General features: G+C 43.9%; 1 protein-coding gene and 1 long non-coding RNA gene across 3 annotated transcripts in view; one reads left to right on the top strand and one right to left on the bottom strand.

Moving 5' to 3' along the window:
- SCFD2 (sec1 family domain containing 2) overlaps positions 1-17,440 on the bottom strand; it is a 406,985-nt gene that overhangs the window by 82,079 nt on the left and 307,466 nt on the right. The window lies entirely within an intron of this gene.
- On the top strand, positions 7,041-17,260 carry LOC147581995 (uncharacterized). Its single transcript, XR_015250454.1, has 3 exons — positions 7,041-7,112; positions 10,449-10,603; positions 12,212-17,260. It is a non-coding gene; the product is annotated as an uncharacterized LOC147581995 (long non-coding RNA).

Genomic DNA, 17,440 nt, shown 5'->3' with positions numbered 1-17,440 from the left:
ATTACTACTGGGGTCATACAAGTTCATCTGCTTTCTGGATTGAAAAAAGAAAATATTGGGGTGCCTGGGTGGCTCAGTCAGTTAAGTGTCCCACTTCGGCTCAGGTGATGAGCTTGCAGTTTGTGGGTTTGAGCCCCGCATCGGGCTCTGTGCTGACAGCTCAAAGCCTGGAGCCTGCTTTGGATTTTGTGTCTCCCTCTCTCTGCCCCTCCCCTGTTTGTGCTCTCTCAAAGATGAATAAATGTTAAAAAATTTTTTAATAAAAAAAGAAGAAAGAAAATATTTCTCTCCATCATCATTATTTTTGCTATTGCTGTTTTCTTCTGATGCAACATAAGGTCAGAGGAGCAGCAGGAATATTTAGGGTCACTCACCCTACTGCTTTAAAAATGTTTATATACACTTAGTTCTTTTGCATTTGCTGTAAGGTCCTTGAACTGCATTGTCCTCATTTCTCAGAGCCAGGTTCTAAAAGGCACTTTATCTTTCTGAGAGTACCCATGATCTTGACTTGACGTTTCATTTCTGTGATCCTGTCCCCCCCGGGGCCCAGTGTTCCTTATCCTACGTTGAACTACTTCAGATACAAGTATCTAAGGTACAGTTACAAATTCAGCTGTGTTCAAAAGTCTATCCCCCAAATGAAATCAAATCCTCTCCCTTCTGACCATGACTATCTATTTGTTTTTCTTAGGAAGAGGGGAGAGGGGCTTCTCTGAGACACGTATCTCTTCTTTAAACCCAATGAGGAGCTGTCTCTTCTCTCCAACCTTTGTTCCACCCTCCACGAGATATGCTATTGATAAGAACAGAGGTGGTGGTCAGGAGAAAATGTTGCTTTCTGATTTCGTAAGTTGGACAGGAGAAGAAGCAATAACTATGAACTTTGAAGTCCCATGTCGTGTTGTTATCTGAATGGTTAATCTAATACATGGAAATTAAAAGCTGTATAAGAAAAATTAGACATGGGAGTGAAGGATTAGTCTTACATTTGTCTTTCTCAAATTACATTATTCTCTTGTGATTATTGGAAGAAAGAGTAATACAAAGATTTTATTGAATTATTTCCATTGAAAAGCTCAACGATGGGTTAATTAAAACTAACACATCTTTCCTTCAAATGAACCACTTAGCAATGTTCTGGGCACCAAATTTAGAAATGGAAAGCTTCCAAGCTGTTACGTTCCAAGACTTTTCAGTTAATTAGTGCAAAGAAATTATTTTTATCTATGCATCATGTAAAAGATTCAAAAACTAGGTCAGGAATTTTTTTTGCCTTTTGTTATTTAAGTTTGGGACTCGTTGAAGGTACAAGAAGTTAGTAGAGGATGAAGAGTATATACCATCAGATTGGAATTGTTCAGTGTTAAGTCATTAGTAGTGACTACTAATGGCTTTAGCCATGAGGTCCAAGATTTCCAAAATATTAAAGAAAGATACTGTATTATACTAAGAGCAGCCTTACACTTTCCTAACACCAAAGCCTTTTCCAGTGGCCCCTGGAGCACACGACTTACCTGCATCCACGTTCCCAGGCACATTCTACAAGAGTGCAACTGAGTGTGTTGAGTTTTCATTTCACCGACTGAATGGTTCAGGCTAAACAATACTGGTTTATGATGTGAAGACGAGGTACCCAAGTACTACAACCCACCTCATATTGCAAAGAGAATGTTGACCTTGGAAGATATGGGGGTCACAGAAATATGGGCTCAGAGTCAGAAGGGGTCCTTGAGTCTTTTAATCCCAGCTCCCATCCACTGTATAGTCATCCCCGTTATGGGGATGGGGTCTGTGGTAAGACCTCCAGTAGACGTCTGAAACCATAAAGAGTGTCAAACCCTCTATGTGTTATGCTTTTTCCTATATATACATACTTATGATAAAGTTTAATTTATCATTTAGGCACCGTAAGAGATTACCAACACCTAATAATAGAACAACTGTAACAATACACTGTAATAAAGTGTGAATGTGGTCTCTCTCTCTCTCTCTCTCACTCAAAATATCTTACTGTATGGTTCTCGCCCTTCTTCTTGTGATGATGTGAGGTGATAAAATGCCCATGTGATGAGATGAAGGGAGGTGAATAATGTAGGCGCTGTGACATAGTGTTAGGCTATTATTGACCTTCTGACGATACATCAGAAGGATCATCCACTTCTGGACCGTGGTTCACCGCAGGGAAATGGAACTATGGAAGGCGAAACTGCAGATAAGGGGGGCTACTGTAGCTGGTTGTCGTCTTTACTTCAGGGCTTCGAATGATGGGCCAGCATGAAAAATGATGGTCTAAGGTAAGCATTTTAAACAAAATAACACCGTGTAACCTTAGTCCGTAATTTAGAAAACTGTACAGTTTAGATTTCATACCACGATGGAAAAAGCCTCACAGAAGCTATTAACACTTGCAAAGATGGCATTAATTACATGATTCTTGACCGCAAAGGCAGAAGATACATGGTAAATAGATGCATTAGAAAAAAATTTCACATAGTAACCAAAGTTGCACAGAGATACACACACACACACACACACACACACACACACACACACACACACGAGTGTTAATGGCATTTATTCCATGTTGCAACTATTCAAAAAGCACTTCCTGAACACCTCCTGTGTGCCATAGCCATCATGAGCAGTGGAGTCCAAGCTGGAGACTGCTACGTTTCACACTGATCTTTCCACACTCTTTTTGCATCCTGCTGCACATCTTCCCCTCTCTGGGAGCCATATTAAAAGTATCCCAATAAATGGCGTGGACTACGAAAGCTTAAAAAACAGGAAGGATCTCACACTGACATTTTCATAGCATGTGACTGGCTTTTAAAGAGTTCTTTGTTTCTAGCATAGGCAGTATTTCCGATCTGCGTCAGCCCAAGGCCCTGGGTCCTTCTGGCGGCCCACCCCAATGCTCACTTTCCTCCTGAGTGTCTGTTCCCTTCATTCCGGCCCCGTCACACTAGGCCCCCATCATTTCCCCGTCATTCTACCTACACGGCGACATGGATTATGGCACCCCCCACAGCTTCTTCACCCTCTTCCCATGTAGACTGGTCAGAATTGCTGCACGCTCACTTGTTCAACATGATGTCAATGCTGCTGACGTGAGAGCACCTGATGCTGCTGGGGTAGAACAGGGCACACGGTCTGCAAAAAGTGCTGTTCTGTGCCCACTTCTGCTCTTCGATGCCCCCTCTAGCACCTCTTTCTGTAGCCAGGATGTCTGGCTGGATCACGCCTCTAGGCAAACATCTCACCACCACATAGGATTCGATTTCCTTTGATTTGACAGTGTTATAGAAGGAGCCTAGCTACTCACCCTTCATTCTTTCAGTTATGGTGAGAAGATCTTAGTTTGATTCCTTCCTTTATCATTTAATACTCAAATGATTTGATGCGAGTCTTTTCATATAATACTCCACGGTAAAACCACTAGTAGTTACGAGAATTAAAACAGCGTGGGTAAATGCTCCAGTACAGACCTTCATGGGTGCTAAAAATGTGCTGAACTTGGATCTGATTCATAAAGGCTTTTTAGGAACTTTTAGAGACGACAAGAATTTAAAAAGGGTAAATCTTATTTTTAAAATGACATCTAATTCCTAATATCAACACTGGACAGTTCAGTCCTGACATGTTTACATATCTGACCACCTGGGCTCTGGGGCCAATGCCTCATGCCCTGCTCTATGCCATTCTATGCACTCCTACTTGTCTGCTTGTTGTTTGGCTTTGAGGAAACGTCCAAGAATGTGGGCTTAGTAACCTTCCTTATTTGGAATCGGAAACATGCTCAGCTGATTAGATGTGTGTTTCTATGGTTTTTCCCTGCCCATGTGTAAAGTGGGATCGTTGTGAGTACAGGTCCATGATGACCTAAATCCCTTCCCAGTCATTATCATGGTCATCCAGTCATCTATCTGCCCCCTGGACACTGTGACCGATCTCCCAATCTTCAGTACCTTCCCCGCTCACCATAATAACTTCATATTACCTCGCCATAGTATACTTACGACCCGTTTTTAGACTCATAATCATTATTCTGGCAATCTCAGCCATCACTTACTCTAGCCAAAGCAGCTCTTTCTCTGCTTCTGTTCTTACCATCTTCTACAGCTATTTTTTTTTAAATCAACTCAATTTTGTAGAACAGTTTTAGATTTACAAAAAAATTATGAAAATAGTACATACAGAGATTTCTCACATGCCCCTGAATCTAGTTTCCCTTACTAGTGGCATCTTATATTTAGTATGATATATTAGTTGTTATTAGTGAACCAAAACTGATACATTATTGTTACTAAAGTCCATATTTTATACAGACTTCCTTAGTTTTTAAAAGATTGTGCTAAATATATATATATTTTATACACACACACACACACACACACACACACACACACACACACATATATATATATATATATATATATATATATATATATATAGCATAGCATTCACCATTATAACCATGTCTAAGTGTGTGGTCCAGTGGCAGTGAGCACATTCACATTGTTGTGCAAACATCACCAACAGCCACCTTCAGAGTTCTTTCCATCTTGCAGAACTGAAAGTCTGTGCCCATTAAACAAACACTAACTCCCCACTCCCCCCTGCTCCCACCCCTTGACAAGTACCATTCTAAGTTCTGTGTCTGTGAATTTGACTATTGCTAGATACGTCATATACGTGCAATCATCCGGAATTTGTACCTTTGTGACGTTATTTTACTTAGCATAATGTTTTCAAGGCTTGTCTATATTGTCCGTTGTCATCTGTCTTCAACCAACTTCAAAAAGGGATGTTCCTGCATATTCTAATCTTTCTGCCATGGCTTATCTACGTTCTGATTCTCTAGTGTGGAGTTGGGTCTCTTCTACAAGGAATCCTAGCTTGCCTTTATTTCTGGGACTTTGTCCTAAATACTATTTAGCATTTGGGGCCCAAGACCCTCTGCTAGAACGAACTTTTCTTTTTTTTTTTTTTTTTAATTTTTTTTTTTCAACGTTTATTTATTTTTGGGACAGAGAGAGACAGAGCATGAACGGGCGAGGGGCAGAGATAGAGGGAGACACAGAATTGGAAACAGGCTCCAGGCTCTGAGCCATCAGCCCAGAGCCCGACACGGGGCTCGAACTCACGGACCATGAGATCGTGACCTGGTTGAAGTCGGACGCTTAACCGACTACGCCACCCAGGCGCCCCTAGAACAAACTTTTCTAAAGCACTTATTATGCTTCAGCTCTCATTCTAAGCAATATATACATATTATATAATATGTGTAATGTTATACACATATACAATATTTATAACAATAAGATACACAGTCTTTTGTCGACTCTTCACACTATCCCCCTGAGGTAGGTATCATTAATTCCATTCCACAGGTTAGGAAATAAGCATAGGGAGGTTAAAGTAACTTGTCAAGGGAATACAGTTAACACATGACAGTCCCAGAATTAGAACCTAGGCACCCCTAGAACATCCTCTAATGTTTCTTACTTCCTGCCAACCCTGGCTTCCCTTCCATCAGGGAAGCGTTCAGTTCTCTCTACTCCTGATATGCTCACAAATGGACACATTTCCTCAGCTGCTGCTGACTTTTCTTGCACTCTCTCTCTCTCTGTTGCCCTGGTTGCCAGTTTGGGCCTGGTGGTACCAGTGTTTTCCTGAGCCTGGTCTGAGCTCCTGAAGCCCTCTGTCCCCTAGTTCTGTGGACCGCCTAGGCTCTGGAGCCTCTGGCTCGTGCTGTGTGCCATTCCGTCCCTTCCCCTTCCCTGTCTTACTCCCGTGGGTGTCGAGTTGCTTCCAGTGCCAGGACATCTTCAGCCAGAGCCTCTCAGTCACTACTCTTTATGTTAAATGTAAGTTTCAACTACAGGGCAGGTGGCTCTCGTGTCCCACTAACATTTTACCTTATAATCTGCGAGGCTGACAATACACGATAATTCAATTCAAAAGCCACAGTGGTCGTATGACCTGGATTCATAGACAAAGTTTTATAACTGGGTTGGGGCTCCACCTTTCACGTATCCTCATTTCACGTCTAAAGTCATCTATCTCTGTTCTCGTGTGGACGTGACTGCTGTGTGCCAAGGGCCAAGGGTACAGGTTGCTGTCACTTAGCTGTGTCGAGTACGCTTTTTGCATGCTGGGCACAAAAGGCATTCTCAGAAAAAGGCACAGAGTCAGAGGCTGCAGCAGTGGGGAGACAAGGTACACCGGACAGCAATCTGAGCTTCACTGGGAGCAAATCAGCACATGCAAGCACGTTTGGTTGTATTGCTGAGCTAAGCTTTGTTTGGGTCTGATCTTCCAATCTGTGGCCTCAGGGCAAACAGGTGATCAGGCGTGCGTGCGTGTGTGTGTGTGTGTGTGTGTGTGTGTGTGTGTGTGTTCAGCATTTGCGCAGCTGGCTGGCATGGAAGATAGACACTGTTACAAATTCTTTACCACAAAAGAGGAACGCTGCACAGAGGTGGTCAAGAACCCAGATACAGGAAAGTGAGTAAGACGGGACCTCTGCTTTATACTTCTCTTGCTACTAAACATAACTGGAAAGCGGGAGGCAGGAAGCTGCTGGTGTGGGGATTGGTAGCAGGCTGTGTGTGTATGTGTATATGTGTGCATGTGTGTGCACACGTACAAAGGACCTCATATAGGAGCAGCCAAATGTTACTGGGGGATAGTGCCATAGAATACATTCAAATACATATTCTAAAATCATATATAAATTCATTGCTTCCGGCCAAAATATTTAACAATAGAAACACAGTTTAGCAAAAAATAGTTCATGGTAGAATATAACACAGTTATGGAATTCATAAGGGCTGTTCTCTAACATTTCATTTCTTGTCCTTCTAGGCACCCAGCACATGTACAACCCCATCGTCCCCGAAGCTGCCTTGGCTATGGGACTTCTTTGGCTGGTGGGAAGTTGCTGAGGGAACGGGGAACGGGCTACTTCCATACAGAGTTGTAACAGCCTGTCTATGATGGTGGGAATGTGTGTCTCAATCCTGTGGGCGGGCGGGCGGGTGCCTGAGCGAGGATGAGAAGCAGAGCCCTCTGCTGACCTGAACTAGAGATGCAGTGAGTAAGATGTGACAGAGTCGTGTTTAGCCCCTGAGCTGTGGGAGTTATTCTACTAACACGCGCTGCAAGGACACTAAGGAAACACATTAATAATCTGAGCCTGGAAGGGAAGACAACAGGCAAAAATGAAAAGCAGTGTTCATTTTTCTTTTTCACTTACAAAGAGGATAGGAAGCTCAAGGAACATGAAAGAAACAATGGATTGTTTCTAAGATCTATTCTCATACAAATTTGAATTTATAGCAGAAGACTTTATGCAAGAAAGCACTGGGAATACATTCCAGCTATTCTGCCGAAGGGTGCTATTGTATTTAAATTAAGTAACCCTCACCTAGCAGCTTCAATAAACACAATTTGTTAGGGGAAGACATTTCCCTTGTCTTCCGGAGTCAGGTAAAGAATGATTTCGTCCTTTTTTTTTTTTTTTTTTTAAATATAATTTATTGTCAAGTTGGCTAACATGCAGCGTGTAAAGTGTGCTCTTGGTTCTGGGGGTAGATTCCCATGCTTCATCACTTATATACAACACCCAGTGTTCATCCCAACAAGTGCCCTCCTCAATGCCCATCACCCACTTTCCCCTCTCCTCCACCCTAATTTCATCCTTTTAAGTCACAGGAAATTGTTGCTTCTGTCCCCACAGCCTTCTCTTGAATCAGAAGTATTATCTCCAAACTCAGATCTCTCTCCCAGGGCTTAACCTCCTCCTGAAATATGGAAAAGTCTGGTGGATGGGAAGGGGATTGCCACAAACTAGAAATATAAAGCTTGCTGAACTGGGCAGGAAGCAGGTTCAGTGACCTTGGAATGCCAACATGCCCCTGGCACTGAAGGAGCTCACATTCTTAGGGACCCAAACACCTAAGACATGTGACAATCTGCCATTGACCAAAGCATGGATCTGAATGCCACACAGCAGCGGCGGATATGGGAGCTCCACTCAACAGTGAGTGAGCCCAGCCAACCACTCTGTACCCACAGCTCATCCCAGCTTTATTATTGGTTCATGTTGAGAGAGATTATAGACTTGAGATTTCAGCATTGACTCTGGGGACAGGCAGCCTGAATCTGTATCCTTGTTCCATACTTACTAGCTGGAAATCGGGGTGAGTTATGCAATCTCTCTGTGCTTTAGTTTCCTCCTCTGAAACATCTCACAAGTTGTTGGAGGATTGAGAGTTACATACGTAAAGCTCTCAGCATGGAGCCCCTCGCACACCGTGAGGGGAGCGCTGGGTCAGTTTTCATTACCCTACTGCTGTTATTACTCTGCCTGCAGTCCCTGTAACCCCTGTGAGGTGGCGAGGCTTTGCTTGGAACAAAACTGCCCCCCCAGGAGTGCACTCCTTGTACTGGAAGTGGAGAGAAGCAGGAGTTGTATACATCTGACAATTCTTAGGAGAAATTCAAATATTTTGGTATAATATTTATAGCATCATTAAGGTTTTGGAGAGGCCACTTCACATTTGACTGCACTTTATGGGAGAAATTATGTGCTATTACGGCATCGTTTATGAACCTGAACACGGGCTAAGGGCTCAGGGACTGGTTTGTAAGAATATTAAGGGTCTGCCATATTCCACCCTAAGGTGGAGAGGCAGTCACACCTCCTTGCCCTTTACAAGGCTGAGGAGGTGAGAACTTTGTGGGAAGAGTGACAATCCAGGATCATTAGAGGATAACCACAGCAGCAGAGGGTGCCTTTGGGTCTCCAGAGCTCAAGGGGCCAGACCATAGGACAGAAGAAAGATGCAGGCATCTGGCAAGGAAGGACTAAAAGAGAGGGCATCAGATGTCCTTCTAGATTATTCCACCCAGTTAAACATAGATCTGAAGCAGACAGTTCAGGAGTAAAGACTGTATAACTGGCTAGTTTCTCTGGTAGCTACTGGGAGGCTGAACATATAACAAAGAGGAATTTGCTAGGGTGCAATTAGACTGACACGACTTTGTTCATTATCCGGGCTTGTGAATGAGGCACACTGAGGCCAGGGCTATCCCTTCAGTGAATTCTGACAGCCCAAGAAGGAGAACCAGACTGCCTACCACGGAGGGGAAGAGCCCCTGCAAGGGGCTTTGGTGTGTGGTTGGTCAGAACCCCGGAGTCACGTCTGAGATGGAAAGGGGTTTGATTTCAAAGCCAGATTCAGGTGATTTCTTATTTCTTGTTTATTTTGGGTCTGTGCCCAGTCGAGTTGAGCTCCACAGAACAGAGCCCTACACAAAACAGTTGTTTTTACTCACTGCTGTGAGTCCAGTTCTCAGATCAGTGCTTGGCACATGGAAAGCGCTCAGTAGTGACCAGAAGAGAGGAAATGCAGGGGTGAAAGCAGGACTGGGGGGAGGGTGCCAGGGTAGAGCAAATGGTCATCGTAACAGAGGAGGAACTCAACCACAAGGCTCAAGGCCAACAGCCCAACGTGGAAGTTTGCTCCAGAAGCTATAAACGATCAGGCTGAGGCAGTAATGGGAAGTCCCTCTGGAGCAAGGGAGTCATGGGCCACTGGGCTCCCTGGCCTTTGTTCCGACTCTCAGGCCTCTAGGCATTTCCAACAGACCTTCTATTCAGTGTCTGGGAGTAAGGCTCTGGTTACGTCCATTTGAGCCCAGCCTTCTCAAGTGAGCCCTGGAAGGAATATATCTTCCATGGTGGTTGTAAGGATTAAACACAGTAACAGCTATAGTGTTCACAGCATAACACTTATATATGATCAGGACTCAACAAATGGTAGCCACTGTTCTTATTTTTTTTAACTTTTTTAAAATGTTTTTATTTATTTTTGAGACAGAGAGAGACAGAGCATGAGCAGGGGAGGGGCACAGAGAGAGGGAGACACAGAATCCGAAGCAGGCTCCAGGCTCTGAACTGTCAGCACAGAGCCCGACGTGGGGCTCGAACCCATGGACCGCGAGATCGTGACCTGAGCCGAAGTCGGATGCCCAACCGACTGAGCCACCCAGGTGCCCCTATTAATTATTATTAAAGTATCAAATGATACACATGGTTTATTTCTTTAAAGTTTGTTTTTAGATTTTTGACCCAAATTATTGGATGTTTATTATGAGTAGTTGTTTTGAAAAATGTAAGAGTATATTTTGGTTTAAAACAAAGAGAAGGAACAGGGCGCCTGGGTGGCTCAGTCGGTTAAGCGGCAGACTTCGGCTCAGATCATGATCTCAAGGTTTGTGAGTTCGAGCCCTGCGACGGGCCCTGTGCTAACAGCTCGGAGCCTGGAGCCTGTTTCTGATTCTGTGTGTCTCTCTCTGTCTCCCTTCTGCCTCTCTCTCTCCCCAAAATAAAATAAACATTAAATTTTGTTTTTTTAAATTTAAAGAAAAGGAAGGAACGGTGGCTAAAGGATAAACAGCGTGACATCAATCTCAGCTCAAACGTGTGCTCTGCGGAGGGGACCCTGGACGATCAAGGTGTCAACAGCGCTCTCGGCCTGGGCCCCCAGGAGGGAAGCTACACATACAATGTGGCACACATATCTGATAGGTATGGCACTCGGGGAAAGCGGGAGTAAAAATGAAATCCCCTCCAAAAATGTATTTCATGTGAGCTATTAAACGAACTCTGTTTTTCTTCGAAAGTGGTTAATAGGAAGGTAAACTGGAAAAGACATCTGGGGACCCAACAGGGGCAAAGGAAATCTCCCTGCAGCCCTATACCCGCCTGCTCCGGGAGACGGAGCCTTCCCCGGGACCTGCGGGTGTGAGTTCTAGAGCCGCTGACCCGGCCAAGGCAGCGACACAAGCTGGGCTCTTTGCCGTTTCTCTCATTTTCCGGATGTGCTGAGGTTGTCTTTACAGAAGGACACACGTACAGATTTTTCTTCTTCTGTGTCATTAAAGTGCCACACTCACACACGCTGTGTTGACGTACATTTGAACAGACATGAGCAAAGTGAAGAACTTGCTCCCAGCTACTAGGAGACTTCAGCTGTAGGTACCTCATTTCACCGAAAAGGTGCCTCAGGGGATTGCAATCATTAATGCAGAAATAGTCTCGCCGGACAAGACTGCTAGAACGGCAAATCACGACAGGATTCTGACATTGGCCCTGGCACTGTGCCTCCCTGGGGTAGGTTACTGAGAACACACTCGATCCCCGTTCTTTATACTCCTGAGAGGAACTCACACTTCACGGGAAGAAATCGCTAGTCCAAAATTGTGTTTGTTTTGCCTTTGCAAAGAAGTAGGAGAGGCATCTTCAGAAACAGACCCTAATCGGAGTCAATTCCCACAGCCCACGTCTTCCCTCCACACACCCGCTCGGGCCAGAAACCTGGTGGTTCCTTAGAGTCCCTACCTGCTCGGTCACTAGTCTCTGCACCCCTCCTGCCACCCCCTTTTCTCTGCTCCCCCCAGTTCGAGTTTTCATCATCTCCGGATTACTTCCTGTCTTGTTCTCAGAGCTGTCGCATGGCCCACATCCGAGGGGCACATTTATACTGACCTCAGAGTGCACGGTGTCCCTTGGAGCTGGCAATAAGGCGGCTCGGCCCCCTGAGACACCTTTGAACACGCAAATCTGGTCAGCTTGTTCCATTTCTCACAATCTTAGAAATGAATCCCGATGACGCCGTTGAACACGAGAATGGCAGCAGGGACACCCATGTGCTAGGCATGGTGCCAACGAAATCTTTCGCATTTCTCAACTTGGCTAGTTCTCACAACAACTCAGTCGTCCCCGTTTTACAGGTGAGGAAGTGAAGTTCAGAGGTGTGGAGTGACTTGCCCCGGGTCACGCAGTTTTAAGTCTCCTTTTCTCTACGCGGTGGTGCACAGCAGGGCGGAAGAGAGCTTGGCTACAGGGCATGGCGTGAGTTATTTCGTGGAAAGTGGCATTTCGTGAGGTCTGAGTACGTTATCTAGTGTGGCTATCATCATGGGTACGTCCGGATGCCGTTAGGCTGTATGGAAAGCAGGCGGCTCGCACCAGCCTCTTCACAGCATGGTGCCTGCCTGCCTCTCTTTCCAGCTCTGTCTCTGACCACAGACCCTCTTGAGCCCTGGCTGTTGGCCCAAAGGACACTGCTGATGCAGCCCTATTTGTCCGCCTACCTGACTCCCTTTTCTGGAATGCTTTTTTCTTCTTTAACAGGTAAACACTATTCGTCTATCACATTTTGCCTGATCCCTCCACACTGAGACAAGCACTTGGTTGCCCCAGAGCCTACAGCCTGTCCTCTATTATTTCACCAGATCTCTGACACGATCTGTTTCTGTTTGAGTCTGCCTGCTGCGGCGTGTAGCCCGGGATCTAGTCACCACAACCTGGAACCTGACCCGGCATCTAGTAGAAATTCAAGCACGCTTGCAGAACTTGATTGGATTGGGGTGGGGTTGGCTCAGTTTATAAACAGACATATGTCAAGAATTCATCCTGCCTTTCTGTGGTGCACTGACTTAGGAGCATCTTATTATTAATTATCTCCTACAGGCAATGGAAGAAAGGACATTTGGCCCGGAACCCCAGTTTGGGTGCCCGACAATAGGAAATTGGAAATACTGTCCTGCTGATGACAACAGCATAAACCTTGAAAATGCACTTTTAATAAAGGGTGGCTAGAATGCCAATTTAGCACATAACTGGTGCGTTCAGACAGAACCTAGTAAGAGGAAAGGAAATTTACTTTCTAAGGATTAAGTCTCCTACCCAGCTGTAATTTAGGCTTTAAGGCTCCTCACATGGTATAAACATCCCTCTATTAATTGGAAACATTGCTGGTTAACATATACATCTCAATTTCAAAGTGTTTTATATTCTGTGCTACACTTGGAAAATATTTTCCAATGGGCATGTGGCTAACCTCTCATATGACTTCAGGATCAGTGCTTGGTAGAATTTATTAAAAGATAAATTCAAGTGAACTTCTGTCTTTTCAAAGGGAACAGGAAGGTCACTGCTGGAAAAAGACCAAGCTCCCTCTTTTATGGAGGAGAAAACCAAGGCCCAGAAGGTTAGGTGACTTCCCGAAATCACACAGCCTTCAGGCAGAGGCAGCATCATGTGGGAAGGTCCTGAGTCAGAGAACCTGGAGTGGGTGTGGGGTGAGGCAGAATGGATGGCCAGGGACTGGGGGGCCATCTGAAGGGGTTTGGATTGCATTTCACATTCAATGGGCAGCAGTTGAAGGGTTTCATGCAGGGAAATGCTGGCATCTGACCCGTGTTTTCTAATATAAAGACCAAACTTCTGCTGGAAGGATAAAGACCAGCTGGAGGCTTTAACTGTGATGCAGCTGTGAGATGATAGGGACCCAGGTGAAGGTGTGACAGTGGACTTGGAAAGAAGAGAATGAGGATGAAATATATTTTAGAATCAGGGATGAAATATACTTTGGAATCGGAATCAAGAGGACTTGTGGGCGGTAAGGAAGGAGGGATCAAGGGTGACTATTATGTTTGTGGCTTGGATGGAGGGCGTACTCTATATGAGATGGGCAGGTATACGAACAGGGAACCAAGAATTCAGTTTTGAACATGTAGTAAAGTCAGGCTTGAAATGGAAACAGTGTAATAGATGTGAAATGCACAGTGTTGGCACAGAGTAAGTGTGGTGGCCTTGATAGTGTTGTTTTTATCACTGGCATTTTCAGTACCACGCCAATGGGGTTACTAAGGCCAAGGAGAAAAGAGATTTATATTGTGTACTCTGGTGTAGTTCGTACACAGGCTAGTTGTGTAGTGAGTGACACACACACTTATTGGTAAATCGATGTGAGTGTCATGAATGTTCGGTATAAATTGGCACTCGTAGAAACGACATTGATTTTGGTGACTCTCCTATAGGACAAGTCTGAGACCCGCTTTGAGTTAGAGCTGTTAATGGTGATCTGAAGCTTGTACAGAATTTGTTGCTGAGTTTCTCCACTCCTCCAAAGTAAAGAGCTTCAACTTATAATAAACATCAGTACAACTACTGGTCTTCACGTTTGATATTGCTTATTGTTTGGATGTTCTTTATCCATTCTCTAAAAACGGATACGTTTGCAACATAGTTCAAAAATGTCTTTCGCTGTCAGGAGAAACTTGACATCATTTTAAGAGAAGACGTCTTTATTTTGTTTTCCAGGATCTTGATTTTTGGCCAGGTCTGTGCTCCGACACTCCTCTACTGCTCCCTACTGGTCAACATTATTCAGCAGCTGGCTAACTGCACACATAGCAATCCGCTGGGGCACAAGTAGCAACCTTTACTCTCTGCGCTTCATCCCAATTTATTTTAGAGAGATTTATATGACAGAAACAGTCAAAATAATGATCCATGTGGGGCAACGAATGTTTTTTAGACAATCCGTTTTCAAGGATTTCCATTGGGCACTATTTATCATCATTACTCCCTCTTCTCTCTTAAAGAAGGTATTTTTATTGACTTACAGTGTGAACTACTTGATTCCTTGCTTTATTATAAAGGCTTTCGAGAATGTTACGGTTCAACCTACACAAGGTATTGTTTTAATGCCTTTAACATAAGTCCTGGATGCTTGCCAGGTAAAAGTCTACGAAAGTTCACAAGTGAAGGGGAAAAAAGGGAATGACAACTCTGCCTAGCCAGTTAAGGGCACCAGATCCCATAAAACTAAATTCAAATGTTCAATATATGCACTTGTCATTTTCAATGCCTATAAAATTGGCTTCAGAGGTAGATGCAACTAAGATCACAGTACCGCAGAGATTTGCAAAAAGTAATACTTATGACTCTTCTTCTGTGTGAAATATCTTAAATGGAGAAAAGCCCCATTTTAAAGCAGCCAAAATAACTTTACAACAATAGTTGTGTGCATGTGTGCACAAAGGTTTAAAAGAGATGTATTTAGTTTAGGAGACTTACCTCACGTACCAAGATCTATATTAAATGACCTACATTTTCTTTCTTTTTTTTTTTTTAAGTTTATTGATTTTTGACAGAGACAGAGTGCGAGCATGAGCTGGGGAGGGGCAGAGAACGAGGGAGACACAGAATCCGAAGCAGGCTCCAGGCTCCAAGCTGTCAGCACAGAACCTGACGCAGGGCTCGAACTCACGATCTGTGAGATCATGACCTGGACCGAAGTCAGACGCTTAACCGACCGAGCCACCCAGGCGCCCCAAATGACCTACATTTTCTAAACAACTGCTATTTTTCTTTCTTGTCAGAATAAAGTGGCTTGTAAAGGGTCTGTTCTCAGTTCCAGAAACTGAGGGCTCCTTTTGATAATTCGTCAGTTGTAATTTATAAACTAACCTGCTTAAGACCTTGAAACCCATCTATATCGTGAAAAAGGTGACCTCCGCTGGGAAAATTCAAGACGAATTGGAGTCACCAACCCTCTCCTGTTCTCTGGTTTGGTTCCATCACTTGGAACATGGAAAAAGCAATATTCAGATTTGCTTCAGGAGGGAACCCAGTAGCCTAGCCTGCTACTAAATAGACACTCATTAAAATTGATACTCCATCTGATCTCACCTATCCTGGAGAATTTAGGCTGTTTCGTCGGACATCTGCTTTCCTAAGATAAAGTCTCTCTCCAAATATGGACTCCACCTAGCGTTGTGACTGCATAAATAAATAGGGTTATTAGCTCACCCTTTTTTTTGCAAAGCATCTGAAGTGCCTCGCGTGTGTGAAGAAGGGGCACCAGGGACCTTCTCAAAGCATGTCTTAGGCCTACTCATTGTTGCCTCTGCCAGGTCCCCAAACAGGAAGCCAGTGAAATACACTGTAAATATGACCCCGGTTGGTGAGTTACTTCAAAGGCGTTTTTTTTTTTTTTTGTAAAACTGAGCGGCACAGGCTGTGTGGAATATACCGTATTCATACTGAAACAAAATGAGGAAACGTGCATAAAATTAAAATCACGACATGGCCAGTTGAAGAATTTGAGTGTTGGCTTGCTGCTAAGAGCACATTTTTGTGCTGCTTTATAAAATGATGACCTCAACACTGCCACAAAGCCACTATTGTCAAGGGTGCGCTGCGAACACTGCTAGGAGGATCCAACCTGCTTTTAATTCTTTATCAGGGAAACAAAAGAGCCACAAGGTGATTGTCACTGGAATCCACTGCTTTCCGATGGGATCAGACTCATAAACGAGCTTACAGAGGTTTAAGTTGCTCTGAAATCAAGGTCCTTTGGGGGCACAGATGAACTCGAAGTTACCATCATGCGATAGAATGAATAGGAAATGGCTTATAAACTCTAAATGCTAAACAGGTCTAAATAGTTCTTGTTGTTGAATCATCAGTGACAAACTCTTAGGTCAGCAGAGGCTTAAAATTATCTAGCATTTGATACAGAGAGAGAGAGAAGCACAGAGAACCATATGCAATGTGTAACCTCAGGTTCCACGTACTGAATTTTTTTTTACATTTATTTATTTTTTGAGAGACATAGAGAGACAGAGCATAAGTTGGGGAGGGGCAGAGAGAGGAGGAGACACAGAATCCAAAGCAGGCTCCAGGCTCCGAGCCATCAGTCCAGAGCCCGATGCAGGGCTCGAACTCACAAACCGTGAGATCATGACCCGAGCCGAAGTCGGACGCTCAACCTACTGAGCCACCCAGGCGCCCCTCAAGTACTGAATTTTGAGTCCTCTTGTCCTCATGCACTGTCTTGGGCTTTCCAAAATCACTGTAATGAAATGCAGCTGGGTTTTGTACTCCTCCCAAAAATGCAGAAGATGGGAAAAGGGATTTTGCTTACTTGCCTACATCATTTATAAGCTAACGTGTGAATGAACTATCAAACCTTCTGAAACTTATTAAGGTGAATTCTGTCGCCAGAAACACATTTTATAGCTTTTTAAAAAAGCCATGGGGAATTTTCAGCAGGACATGAGTATTTAAAAACACAACTCATTCCGTTAATTGGGAGCCATACAGTTAAGCCTCAGACAATTTAAGTTTTAAAATTTCTCTTGGGGCTTTAGGGGTATCGATTATAAAATGCTTATTCAATGTTGTTCGGCTGTGTGACTGCTCCCTGGCATTAGGGGTGATCCCTGCTCTTCTCCAATGCAGCTCTGAGGCTGGACATAATACCCAGCATGTGTTTGTGATAATATAGGAACGTATTCAGCATCTTTCCGAGCACAGTTGTAGGACCTTTCTCCTACAGCAAAGTTGTTTTAGTTATTTACAATAAATATTGATTTCATTTGGCACGATGCTTAGCTCCATATTTTATTAATTAGCTTTATGTTTCATCCTAAATACTAAAATAGAAGTCTTTCAAGTTACCGAGGATCCCAAATGCATTTATAAGGAAATGCTTATATGGTCTTTGTGACTTTGGGAATTTGGGTGTTGATAAATTTGAAGGTGTTTTGGAGTGGTGTCTAATGCCTT

Source organism: Puma concolor, chromosome B1 (assembly GCF_028749965.1).
Source record: "Puma concolor isolate L17-30 chromosome B1, mPumCon1.1.hap2, whole genome shotgun sequence".
Taxonomy (NCBI): domain Eukaryota; kingdom Metazoa; phylum Chordata; class Mammalia; order Carnivora; family Felidae; genus Puma; species Puma concolor.
Note: the sequence above shows the minus strand (reverse complement) of the source record. Positions and strands in the feature narration are given on the sequence as shown.